The 13,434-nt window shown below is 45.5% G+C and overlaps 2 pseudogenes; one reads left to right on the top strand and one right to left on the bottom strand.

Annotated features, from left to right (window-relative positions):
- Positions 1-453: 453 nt before the first annotated feature.
- Positions 454-3,938, top strand: LOC121138732 (annotated as a pseudogene).
- A 6,241-nt stretch (positions 3,939-10,179) lies between these two features.
- On the bottom strand, positions 10,180-12,843 carry LOC121138731 (annotated as a pseudogene).
- Positions 12,844-13,434: the final 591 nt, after the last annotated feature.

Raw genomic sequence — 13,434 nt, 5'->3', positions numbered from 1 at the left:
AGACATCCTGTTCTGTGTCAGGGTTCCATTGGGCGGGGTTGCAATCTGAGCCAGGCTACTGGGTGGGGGTCGGCTTGATGTTGGTTGGGCATAAAAAGTTGAGGACCAGTACCTGTCCTAGGTGGATATAAATTTAAGGTCATTTCCTTGGAGTAGAGCTTCAACACCAATTGGGCTCTGGGTTGGTGATAAGGTGGGTGGAGACAGAATTCTGTCACTATTGAACTGAGGAATGAGGGAAAAGTAAGAACCTGGTGGCTTTATTGATTAAGATTATTAACCTGAGCCGGGCATTGGTGGCACATGCCTTTAATCCCAGCATTCGGGAGGCAGAGGCAGGTGGATCTCTGTGAGTTCGAGGCCAGCCTGGTCTATAAAAGCTAGTTCCAGGAGAGCCTCGTAAACCACAGAGAAACTCTGTCTCAAAAAACCAAAAAAAAAAAGAATTTGAAAATGGCAGAGGGAAATCACAAAGAGGAAGTCACTCACCTGAACAATTTTCAATGTCACCAGGGAGAGGAATGAATGAGTGTCAGAGACAGCACGTCTCTAAGCAACATGAAGATGAAGATCTGGAAGATCATGTCACACTGACAGAATAACAGGAACCTCAGACATCCCTATCCATTGTCTTCAAATCAGCTGCCAGTGGCATGGTCTGAACAGACAAGGAGAAGAAAGTTCCAGAAATTCTAGTGCCGACAGTGAAACAGATGTCCACAGCTGTTTTTCCTATTGTAACAACTCACCGTTTGGTTCTGGGGCACAGAATGATTCTGAGGATGAATATGGTGAATTTCTGCATCTAGAGAGGGGCAAAAAAGTCAAACCTGGACTAAGCATTAAGCAGACAGCAAACAACACTGTCAGCCACAAATTGGAGTAGAATTGCATTATAGTGGGTGAAAATTGTCTTCTTTTACCAGAGAGTGGGCCTTTGGAAGCTCAGAACAAACCATCTGAAGACTCAGAGACAGATCTCTTGTCAAATCCTGGACGGCCAGCTACTTCAGTATATGACCAGGTAATTGAAGAAGAGCACCGGCTTGACCACCCATCCTTCCAGGATCTGAATCCACAGCCTCCGGAGAGAACAAACCAGGTCATGCCCCAAGAGCAACATTCTGAAGCAGAATTATTCCTGTGCCATGATTTCCCAGAGCCTGATTTTCCAAGGTCAGAACCCCAACAGTAGGGGATTCCCAGGCCCTGCTTCTCCTTGACTGACCCATCCTCTGGGAGAACTTGAAGATCAGCAGTTAGCAATTGGTGAAGAGCGAGGGCCAGCTTTCCATCTTCCAGGATCTCAGGAGGCCAAATTGGAAGCCATGTGGGGACAAGGAGCAGCTGAACTAGATCAAGACCTGGTTACATGGTTAGTGAAAGAAACAGAAGCAAGATTTCCAGATGTAGCAAATGGGTATGTTAAAGAGATCATTAATTTGAAGAATACCTATGATTTGAATGTACTTTGTAATTTTCTTCTGGAAAACCCAGATTATCCAAAGAGAGAAGATGGAATTATTATCCCGCCCAGCACCAGCCTGCTTGCCAGGCAGGATGAGGTGAAGGTGCCTAAAGTAGACTTTTTTGACTATTCCCAACTGACTCCACTTGATGAGCAATGCTTCCTCCAAGCTGCTGACCTCTTGTTGGCTGACTTCAAGATGCTCAGCAGCCATGACATCAAGTGGGTCCTACATAAGCTCAAAGGACACTATGCAATCACACGAAAGGCCCTTTCTGATGCTATTGAAAAATGGCAGGAACAATCACCCGATGCCAATGGAAAACAGAAAAAGAGGAAAGAAATGAATCAGGATTCCTTCATCGATTTCAAATTTGAGCAAGGTAACATAAAAATAGAAAAGAGGATGTACTTTTTGGCAAACAAGCGTCGACACGATAGATCCTATGAGCAGAAAGACCTCCTTCCAGCTGTTCAGGAAGAGCAGGAATTCTATGAGCAGAAAATCAAAGAGAAGGCAGAGCATGAAGACTGTTTGCTTGCCCTACAGATGAATGCAGAGCCATATGAAAAAGATGGACAGCTGATTGAGTGTCGATGCTGCTATGAGGAGATTCCATTTGAGGAGCTAACACAGTGCTCTGATGCTCACTTGTTCTGCAAAGAATGTCTCATCAGATATGCCCAAGAGGCAGTGTTCGGGTCTGGAAAGTCAGAACTCAGCTGCATGGAAGGCAACTGCACATCTTTCTTCCCAACCAGTGAACTGGAGAAGGTGCTGCCCCAGAACATCCTGTGCAAATACTATGAACGGAGAGCTGAAGAAGAAATCACTGCAGCCTGTGGTGATGAGCTCTTCCGCTGCCCCTCGTGTGGATTCCTTGCTCTGTTGGACAGGGATGTGAAGAGTTTCAGCTGCCCTAATCCTCGATGCCGGAAGGAGACCTGTAGGAAGTGTCAGGGACTCTGGAAAGAGCATACTGGTCTCACCTGTGAGGAGCTGGCGGAAAAGGATGTCGTCAAGTATCGGACATCTATGGAAGAAAAAATGGCTGCTGCTCGCATTAGAAAATGCCCCCAGTGTGGGACTGGCCTCATCAAATCCGAAGGCTGTAACCACATGACTTGCCGCTGTGGTGCCCATATGTGCTACCTCTGTCGAGTTTCTATTGATGGCTATGACCATTTCTGCCAGCATCCTCGCCGTCCAGGAGCCTCTTGCCAGGAATGTTCCAGGTGTTCCGTTTGGACCGACCCCACTGAAGATGATGAAAAGCTGATTGAGGAAATCCAAAAGGAGGCTGAAGAGGAACAGAGAAGGAAGAATGGACAGAATACCTTCAAACGCATCGGTCCCCCACTAGAGAAGCCAGCCAAGAAATAACAGGAAGTGGAAGGCGGGCCACGGCCTGTCCCACAGAACCCGCACCCACAGATGCTACCCATTGCCGTTGTGCATGCACCTTTCTGCCTGACACTTGTGTGGCCTGGAATCAACACCTTCCCCATTGACATAGGTTCTGCACCAGCACCCTACGGACCACCTCTGCCCAACGTTCTTGTCAACTACGACTTTGGCCACGTGCATGTGGTCCCGGAGCATAACTTGCCCGTGCACTTTGGCCCCTAGCCACATGGCACCGCTTCTGATACCCAAAGACCTTGTCCAGCCACACTGAGTCTTCCGACGATCCAGTCTCAACTTATATGGGTGGAGTCTTGTCTTCCCTCTTAAGGGCAGCCTATGTCCTCCTAGCCTTTACTTTGCAAGGTCCACTGATGCTTCAGGTCTACTCAGGTTCAAGGGCCTCTGAACACTATGGCACAAGTTCTGTTCTGTGATTAACGAGCTTAGCCCTGTTCACAATGTTTGACCTGAAGTTGTTTTGAGCTACTCATGAGCTGCTCAAGGTTGTCCCTTTCCCTGAGAAGTCAGGCTGCAAGTATTTGCTCAGGACTGGCAGCTGCTGAGAGCCAATTATATGAACACTTGACACCAGACAAAAAGGCCTTATTGCAATGTTGTCACTTATTGCTGGTCTACTCCTTTTCTTGGGGAGACCTCACTTGTCACCAACCTATGATGGATCACATCTGTAAAGTGTTTTCCTTACAGATGTGTGTACAAATAGCCTTGTGTGGCTGCTGCAGCTGTCACAGCAACATGCCTGCCTGCTTATCTCTTCACTAATCAGTTAGCATGGGAAGCAGGCTGAGGCCCCAGCTCCAGGATGAGATCAGCTGCCTTCCCTAAATTCACAAAGCTCCACCATGCTCCCACTGCCTGTGTCCTCTCCAGTCCTCACCTGGTCCCTGGATTCCTCTGACCTGTTTTTGGAGAAGTAATGACCCCAGGTGGGTTTCTCATAAGCCAAGTCAGTTTAAACTGTTGTGTAAAAAGACTATCATAGGGAACTTGAATTTCATGTAAGTAAATGTTTGTGAATGCTAAATAAAGGATTTAGTCTAACATTTCTGAAAAGTTCCTGTCATGACCTCAAAGTCACTCTGTAATCCAGATTGTCCTTGAATTTATAGTTTTCTTAGTACAGTATCCAAATAGCTGAGATTGGAGGTCTGTGGCCCTGGTCTGGCTCTTATGTGTCCTTTGACAAAGAAGAGTATACAACCATTCTCCTTTGAACATCTAGAGATTCATGGAGCAATTTTGTCTATTATTATTGCATTTTGTTTTCCTTTTAAGGCAGGGTCTCCTGCAGACAAGGCAGGAGCTGGAGCTACTGTGGAGTTAGGGTAGGCTGACTTTCCCCTTCTGAACATTCTTCCTTCAACAAACAGGCCTGTTGACCCAACATGGAGTGTAGAAGCAATAAATGGTCCTAACTTCTATAACCATTTAGCAAGTTAGCATTTAAATGTAAGGTTATAAATCTGAACAATTGTATCAAACTCCAATTTCTTGTAAAGTTTAGCAGTAAGAGGGCTGTACCCATATTCTCAGATTCATTTCATACACAATCCTGTCACTTCATATTCAGTTGGAAACAGTGATTAACAATGTGGGGTCAATGCTAGCCACACATGTAATGCTAGCACTCAGGAGAGTATGCCATGGTGATCTCTTTGAGATTCAGGACTGTAGGGTCAATTTAATTCCAGATTAGCCTAGGCTAGTGGAGAAATCCTGCATCAACAACAAACCAATGAAAGCAATTATGATTGCATTAGTAAGGACTCTCACAGGTGTGACTGAAATATGAGTGGGAGCAAAGGTTGGGTGTGGGTCATGGATGTGAATATCGCTTGTTAGGGAGAAGCCAAAGAGTGGGTGGAGATTTTGGGTTTCCAGAAGATATTTAAGCACTGGTCCCTGGAGTAGTGGTCAAACAGAGAGGGATCTCAGCGAGGTGAAACGACCTACTGAGTTCCCGGAGAGTTGAGGTCTCAAGGAAGTGTGGGTATGATAGGTAGGTTGTAGGGGGCTGTCTTGATGTGGGGAAGAGGGAGCTAAAAGATTGACAATCTTGGTAAGACCCTGGAGACTTATGCATGTTTGCAGTTTGAAAGTTACCCTGTTCCCAGCTTGATGGCTGGAAAGTCCTGTGAAAATTCAGGTGTTTGCAGGTCTACCTTGTAGATGTAAACACCTGGATTCACACGAGGACTACGTGTGGGGCAACCAGAAGAACAACAGTGGTGATGAGACTCCAGGTTACTGCCACACCTACTATGCTTTTGTGGGGACTTCTACACCATGGAACAGACCTGAACAGGATGCTGTCTCACAAGCCTGCAACAGATGACAGAGGCCTATAAGTGGAGGACCTAGGGACTGTGGGTTTCCTCTGATCCTTTACTGTTTCTATTCACAGCTTCTCTAGCCTATGAAGATCTCACAATAGAACCAATTTCCCATGTGATTCCAGGATCTCATGTTCCCTATGGCTTCCCAATTCCACCTGGTCTAAAAATGACTGGAGGGCCTGTTACACTTCCAACTAACAGATCCTCTAGCTCTCCGGTTAACCCTGTCACCTAACGTTCTGCAAGAACCTCAGCCCCACCATATCCACAGGGTCTCCTGACTTTGAAAGTTCCTCCACAGGCACAAAAGTCTTCCAGTGATCCAAGGAGGCAGCAGAAGCACAGAGTGTCCACCGAGAATCAAAAGCTGGTATTGCAAGAACATTTTGAGAAGAATGTGTATCTGAAGAAGGAGGAATGTATGGCACTGGCTCAAATCTTTTCACTTGTAAGAGTGACATAGCATGGTATGGCCTCTGCTGTTTCCCTTTACTGTTCTCAGACAGCCTCTCCTCCAGAAGTCATCTGCACACTTCCATGACTCCTGCTCTAATTGTTTCCCTCAAGTATTGTGGCTACATAGCCCAGTAACGTGCCATGGAATAAAGATAAAAGTGTATCTAAGGATTGATTCTCTTCCTCTTAACTCCCTAATGCAGAATGGTGGTGCCACACACAGGGATAATGGTGCCCCAAAGTGTCTCTTCCATTCAAACATCCTCCTGGTATTAGAACCTTCTGCATTGATGGTTTCAGGTTCAGCTCATCACAGAAATCTGTGATAGGTGATGAGTAAAGAGCAAAGTCTAGGCATTTCTTCCAGCATCTTCAGATTGGAACATAAATGGGACACCTGTCCTCTCCTGGTCATTTCCCTTTGTTTCTCCAGATCTGTTTCAAGAAAAGGTGGGCTAAAGTGAGTCATAAAAAGGCCTGAGAAGTACATCTGAATCCTGACTGTGGCTACCAGGAGAGCTCTGCATCCCCAACAGGTTCTGTCCCTCTTGACACATCACCCAGTGCCGATTCCCAGTGCCAGAGCCATTCAAGAATCATCTGTACTCCTCAACTTAACCCCTCAAGTAACTCTTCACACCATGAACCTGACTTCTCTATTATTGGTCACAAGTTTGAGAAGAAATGTTTCCAGGAAGAGCTCAGCTAGGAGAGGCTGAAGAGGCAAAAGAGTAGAGAACTATCTGGGAAGCTCAGTCACCAGTGTTGTGGTAGGTGTGGACTTCCCAAATATTGTGTCCCTCTTGCAGAATCAGCCAGCTTAGAGTCTGTGTGAGAGACCATTGGGTGTCGGTGCTCCTCCTGTACTCAGCCCTTTGAGTATTGCCCCACACTCACGTGTCAGAGACCATCACTTGTGACCTCTCCTCGTCAACTCAACCCCTTGAACAATACACTAGATCAGGCATCCATTTTCTCCAAAACTGATCAGGCTTTTGAGGCGTTCAACAAAAAGAGAAAGAGATCCATAGAAGAGAAGCAACAGAGGAAGAAGGCTAAAGAACTGTCATGGAAGGGAGGCAAGGATTCCCAAGCTAAATCTTCCAGTTCCAAAGGCACTGTCCTTCTCATGGCCTCTGCTTGCGGGGATTCCATGATCCAGACACAGCTATGTGTCATTTCTCATCCACCAGTCAGCCACTCCAACACTTCTCCAGACTCAGGGACCATTCTTTCCATGAGGGAGAGCCCATGTAGTGTCAGCTCTCCTCCTCCTCTCAGTCCAAGTGTTTTTCCAGAACCCAAGTCTGTCTTCTCCATTGATGAGACCAATGAGGGTCTTTTATATAAAGCCCTGAAGTGTGGCCAGGCTAGTCCAGCCACAACAGCAAGAGAGGAAATCCCAGATCAGTCAGTGGCTTGTGAATCATCTGCAGAACCAGCTCCAGTGCAAGATGCAAATTCAAGCAAGACTGGTGAATTCATTACAGCTTCAACAGCAGCTGCAGAGGCTGCCACTGAGGCTGCTGGAAGAAGGAGGCTCAATCTGCTAACACCACAGGTAATGGTCGGGGCTCTACTGCCATCAGGGACCAGCTCTTTTTCTGAGACAGGACTTGTCCTGGAACTCACTCTGTAGACCACACTGGCCTCGAACTCACAGACATCCACCTGACTCTGCCTCCTGAGTGCTGGGATTAAAGTTGTGCACCACCAAAGCCCGGCATGGGACCAGCTTTTTTTGTGAAGTGGATGCCTCTCTAGTTAACATGTCCCAACCTGACTTCTTTGAGCACTTCTCACTACTTGACTTCTTTATCAACACTTGATCCTGATCTTCTGACACTACCACCGTCACCCTCCACAGTGTAGGGATCACAGGTAGTTGCCACCAAACACAGTTTGCTTTTCTTCGCTGAAACTAAGTTTTAACACTGTGAGGCTCAGGCTGACCTTTAACGTCCTGGGAACTGCTTGCTTTAGTTCACACATGTCTGTTTTTAAAATTTGTGCCTGAGAATTTGGACACAAGACTATTAATTTTTCAGTGGTCATATTTCTGTTGTTTTGTATCCTTTTGCAGTTAACTGTTTATTACGTATACAATATGTAAAAATTTTGCAGGTATTGTGAAGGAGCATTTCTTCATATAGTACAGGCTAGCCTCTACATTCTAGTTATCCCCTTTCTGCTCCTTTTTGGTGAGATTTCATGTACCAGCTAATGCACTTGGACTAAGAGCTTCTCTCTAGGAATTAGTGAGTTGAATTAATCCATTGTTATTTATACCTTATCTTTAAACCAATAAAGTGATTTAAATCAAATTCCACATGTCTCTCTTAATACTTCATAATGTGGCACAACATAGAGGAAATTAAAGCCTTGGGCAATTGGTATGGCTCAGGAGTAAAGAACATGTACACTGGACCCACTTCAGTTCCCATCATCCAAGTTGTGTGGCCCTATATTTGCACAGCAGGGATCTGGCATCACCTTCTGAACTTCATGGGCCCCTCCAGTGCCATGTGTACATACTGTGTTCGTACACACAAGTAAAAAGTGCAACCCTGAGCAGGCCCTTGCCTATCTCAATGGGTTGATTAAGCTGATTAAGCTGAGCTGTGTGGACTAAACTTTTCATCCCAGCAGAAAGGATACAGAGGCAGGAAGATCTCTCTTGAGTTTGAGTCCATGCTATTCTATATAGTGAGTCCAGGCAGTCAGAACTATGTAGAAAGACCCAGTCTTGACTGAAGAGGAGAAAGAAAGGAAGAAAGAAGAGAAAGAATAAAGGAAGAATGTTAAGAGTACACAGTAATATGAAGGAATGAACATGGCCCATGGGCTGCGTGCTGTGGAGAGGTCCATTTTCAGAGATGGTCACCAACCATAAAGCCCCTGTTTCTTTTGGTTTGTATCCCAAATAGAGCAGGGAAAAGCCCTGCTATGTGTTCTGCTTCTAAGGAAACCAGCACTAAGTTTTTCTTCTCATAACAGAAAGATGTACTCAATGTGGCCAGGCTTCCATTGAATGGCTTCCTATATGGATTAGAGTCCCAGCAAGGGAAAGTTTGCTGGATATGAAGGGATAATATAAAAGTAGGAGAGGCTGGGATTTTCCTGGAAGGAGTAGATATTTAAGGCCAGGTACTTGGAGTACAGTTTAAACTACCAGGAGTGGTGTGGGAGAGCTGGGAGAGTCTGCTGATATCCAGAGTGCATTGGACAGAATAGCTTCTGTGTAGGTGGTTAAGGAGGTGTGGTACACCCTGGCCTTGCCTGCACAGGTGTCTCTTCCTTCTGTTGTAGGAGAAAGGTAGCACTTGGGAAGGAGAGGAGTCCTAGATATTGTAAACTCTGTTAGGGTTCCCCTCCCTCACTCCAAGTCTCCCTGGGCATGGTTTGGTTACCCACACCTTAATGCTATCACTCAGGAAGATGAGGAAAGGTAACTCTGTGAGATTGATGCCAGCCAAGCAATGTAATGAATTCCTGAACAGCCTGCACTAATAGAGATACTCTGACTCAAAAACAAAAGTACAGAAAAACTAATATGATTGAATCATTAAGCCTGGGACTCTCTGGCGTGGGGCTGAAACTGAGTGGCATAAAGTGGTGGATGTGTGTAATGAATCTGAGGTATTGCAGGGTAGGAGGAGCCAATATTGAGTGGAACTTTTAAAGTTACTGCACTAAAGAAGATTCTTGTACCCTGGTGGTTGTAGCAGTGGTAAAACTCAGACAGGAATCTGATCATGGTGTAAGAACCTACTGGATTCCTGGTGAATTGAGACCTAAAGGATGTGTCTGTATGAGACACAGATAGTTTGAGGTATACCTTGATTCAGGAGACAGTGACATAGATGAGCAAGAGCCTTTGTAGCACTGTGGAGCTGGTATGTGTTTTGCAGTTTGAAGTTCAGCACATTCCCAGCTTGATGAGGAGAGGGTCCTATCAAAATTCAGGAGTAGTTTGCAAGTTTACCCAGTAGATGTGACCACTGGGAACCAGGGGAGTGCAGAGATTTGGGCAGCCAGGTGAAAGGAGTTGCGAAACCCCCAGGATGCTAATCCAGCTAGCTTGCTTTTGCACAGTGTTCTGCAGCCAAGGTGCAGGCCTGAGCCGTGTGCTGTACAGGAAGCCAGTAGTAGTTGATGGGGAGGCTTGAGTGTAAGAGCTAGTGACTGTGATTCTTCTCTGATGACCGGTGAGGGACAACTGGACAGGAGCTAGAAGTTCCTCAGGGATTTGCTATTCCCAGTTTAATCAAATCAGATATTGTGTATCTGTAAAATAATCATACAAATATATCTCTACATTGAAACAATGTTTCAATATGTAGCCCATGCTGTTCCTCTTTGCCCACATTTTCAGAAGCATGAGATGTACTTTGCTTAATTGATTGTGGCCACTCTGACTAAGTAAAATTCAAACTTTTTTTTGACGGTCCTAAATTGTTTACTGGGTATGAATTTTTACAAACATCACATATATTAGCAGTAACGGTGGAGCTGCAGAGTATTGCACCTTCTCCAGGCTGCACGGCGAGAGCCACCAATAGTGTGGTGGAACTTGTGGCCCTTTCCGAGGCCACGGCTCTTGTGGCCAGCAGATGTCAGCCCACGCATCTCTCTGTGCTTGTGGACTGGTTTGGTGATCCATTGGGTGTCAGGGTTCCTTCTGATAGCTCTATGGAATGAATCAATGAGGATAACCTCAAAAAACTTATATGTGGAATCTTCACCAACCCAGTAAGAATTCAGGTCTCTCAAAGCCCTCAGAAAATAGAAAGATCTCCCATGCTCTTGGATAGGTAGGATCAATGTAGTAAAAATGGCAATCCTGCCAAAAGCAATCTACAGATTCAATGCAATCCCCATTAAAATCCCAGCACAATTCTTCACAGACCTTGAAAGAACAATAATCAATTTTGTATGGAAAAACAAAAGACCCAGGATAGCCAAAACAACCCTGTTCAACAAGGCAACATCCGGAGGCATCACCATCCCTGACCTCAAGCTCTATTATAGAGCTATAGTCCTGAAAACAGCTTGGTATTGGCACAAAAATAGACAGGTAGACCAATGGAATCGAATTGAAAATCCGGGTATTAACCCACACACGTACGAACATCTGATCTTTGACAAAGAAGCTAAAAATATACAATGGAATAAAGAAAGCATCTTCAACAAATGGTGCTGGCATAATTGGAGCCTGGCATGTAGAAGAATGCAGATCAATCCATGTCTATCGCCATGCACAAAACTTAAGTCCAAATGGATCAAAGACCTCAACATAAATCCAGCCACACTGAACCTCTTAGAAGACAAAGTGGGTGGTACCCTTGAACAAATTGGTACAGGAGACAGCTTCCTGAACATAACACCAGTAGCACAGGCAGTAAGATCAACAATTAATTAATGGGACCTACTGAAACTGAGACGCTTCTGTAAGGCAAAGGACACAGTCAGCAAGACAAAAAGGCAGCCCACAGAATGGGAAAAAATATTCACTAATCCCACATCTGACAGAGGGTTGATCTCCAAAATTTACAAAGAACTCAAGAAGCAAGTCTCCAAAACACCAAAGGACCCTATCAAAAAGTGGGCTGCAGAACTAAATAGAGAGTTTTCAATAGAGGAGTCTAAAATGGCTGAGAGGCACTTGAGAAAGTGCTCAACATCCTTAGCCATCTGGGAAATGCAAATCAAAACAACTCTGAGATACCATCTCACCCCTGTCAGAATGGCTAAAATCAAAAACACCAATGACAATTTATGCTGGAGAGGATGTGGTGAAAGGGGGACACTCCTCCATTGCTGGTGGGAGTGCCAACTGGTTCAGCCACTTTGGAAATCAGTGTGGAGATTCCTCAGAAAAATGGGAATAAACCTACCACAAGACCCAGCAACTCCACTCTTAGGCATATATCCAAAAGATGCCCATTCATACAACAAAGATGTCTGTTCCACTATGTTCATAGCAGCTTTATTTGTAATTGCCAGAACGTGGAAGCAACCTAGATGTCCCTCACCTGAAGAGTGGATAGAGAAAATGTGGTACATCTACACAATGGAGTACTATTCAGCAGAAAAAAATAATGGAATCATGAGATTCGCAGGCAAATGGATGACACTAGAAGAAACCATCCTGAGTGAGGTAACCCAGTCACAAAAAGAGAAACATGGCATGTACTCCCTCATATATGGATTTTAGACATAGATCTGGGGAGTGCCAGCCTACAATCCTATGGCCAGAGAGTCTGGGAAACAGAAACTTTATTTAGTGGCTGATCTAAGAAGAGGCAGACTCCCTTGGTTAAGTACTGAGCTGAACTCAAGAAAGCCAGTAACAGATTGGGAGGACTGATGATCAAAGGGATCAAGACTGGGCTGGTTTAACCCCCCAGAAACAGCTGACCAGACAAAGGTTAACTCTTGAATCCCAGGTATTAGCCTGGGAAGCCAGCATGGGACTGATCAAGACCCCCTGAATCTGGGTGTCAGTGAAGAGGCCTAGGGAATCTACTGAGCCTTGGGCAGCAGATCAGTACCCATCCCCAGTATACACACGGACTTTGGACTCCCATAGAACAATGTGAGGTGCACTCTCACCCTGAACTCTTGGGGAAGGGTCTAGGCCCTGCCCTATATGAAATGACACACTATGCACACCCCCATGGAGGGCCTCACCCTCCCTGGAGAAATGAGGGGATAACGGGGGGAGGGGGGGGGAGGGCATGGGAGGAAGGGAGGGAATGGGAGAGGGACCTGGAACTGACTTGTGAAGCAACCTTGTTTCTTATCTAAATTTAAACTGGAAAATAAAATTAAAAAAAAAAAAGAATTCAGGTCTCTCAAAGCCCCCAATGACGTCCAGGTCTCTCCTCAGCCACGGACTGCAGGCTTCGGGCAAACTTCAGTTGGTTAACACCATGATGGACAGGCTTGCCGTAAGTTGCACATTTAGGAACTGGGCGTTTGTGGGCACCACGGCGGACACGAATCCTGTATATGACATAACCTTGCTTGGCCTTGTAGCCCAGCCTTCGTGCTTTATCAGGCGGGGTGGGGCCCTGTGCAGTATGGCCAGCAGTGGACCCTCAGCAGGAAGAGCATCAAGTCGCTTCTTCCTCCATAGCTCCTGGATGTACCTCCCGGCTCACCTCTGATGGCTGCCTCCAGAGGAAAGGAAGAAGCCTCATAAAATTCAATCTTAAATTAGTCTTTTTCCCAATTTATCTATGGCTAAAGCTGTTGAAACCAACCACTGCCCTGACCCTGAGCTACTTTGTTACTTACTTATTTGTGTGTTTATTTATTTGTTTGTTTGTTTATATTCATTTCTTTGAGATGCAAACTCTCTTTAGAAACATGACTGTCAGCCGGGCGTTGGTGGCACACGCCTTTAATCCCAGCACTTGGGAGGTAGAGGCAGGCAGGCGGATCTCTGTGAGTTTGAGGCCAGCCTGGACTACAGAGCAAGTTCCAGGACAGCCTCCAAAACAATACAGAGAAACCCTGTCTCGAAAAAAAGAAAAAGAAAGAAACAAAGAAACAAAGAAAGAAACAAAGAAAGAAAGAAAGAAAGAAAACATGACTGTCCTCAGTCATGCTTTTTGGACCAGCCCAGGCTGGAACTCACAGATATTCTCCAGCCTTGGCCTTCTAAGCGTGGTAACTAAAGGCACCTACCATCACAGGCAACCTATTTCACATTATTTATAGTACTTCTCAGGGATGTG

The sequence above is a fragment of the Mesocricetus auratus genome, unplaced genomic scaffold (genome assembly GCF_017639785.1).
Source record: "Mesocricetus auratus isolate SY011 unplaced genomic scaffold, BCM_Maur_2.0 contig_13278_pilon_obj, whole genome shotgun sequence".
NCBI lineage: Eukaryota > Metazoa > Chordata > Mammalia > Rodentia > Cricetidae > Mesocricetus > Mesocricetus auratus.
This window is presented reverse-complemented; position numbering and strand designations above follow the sequence as displayed.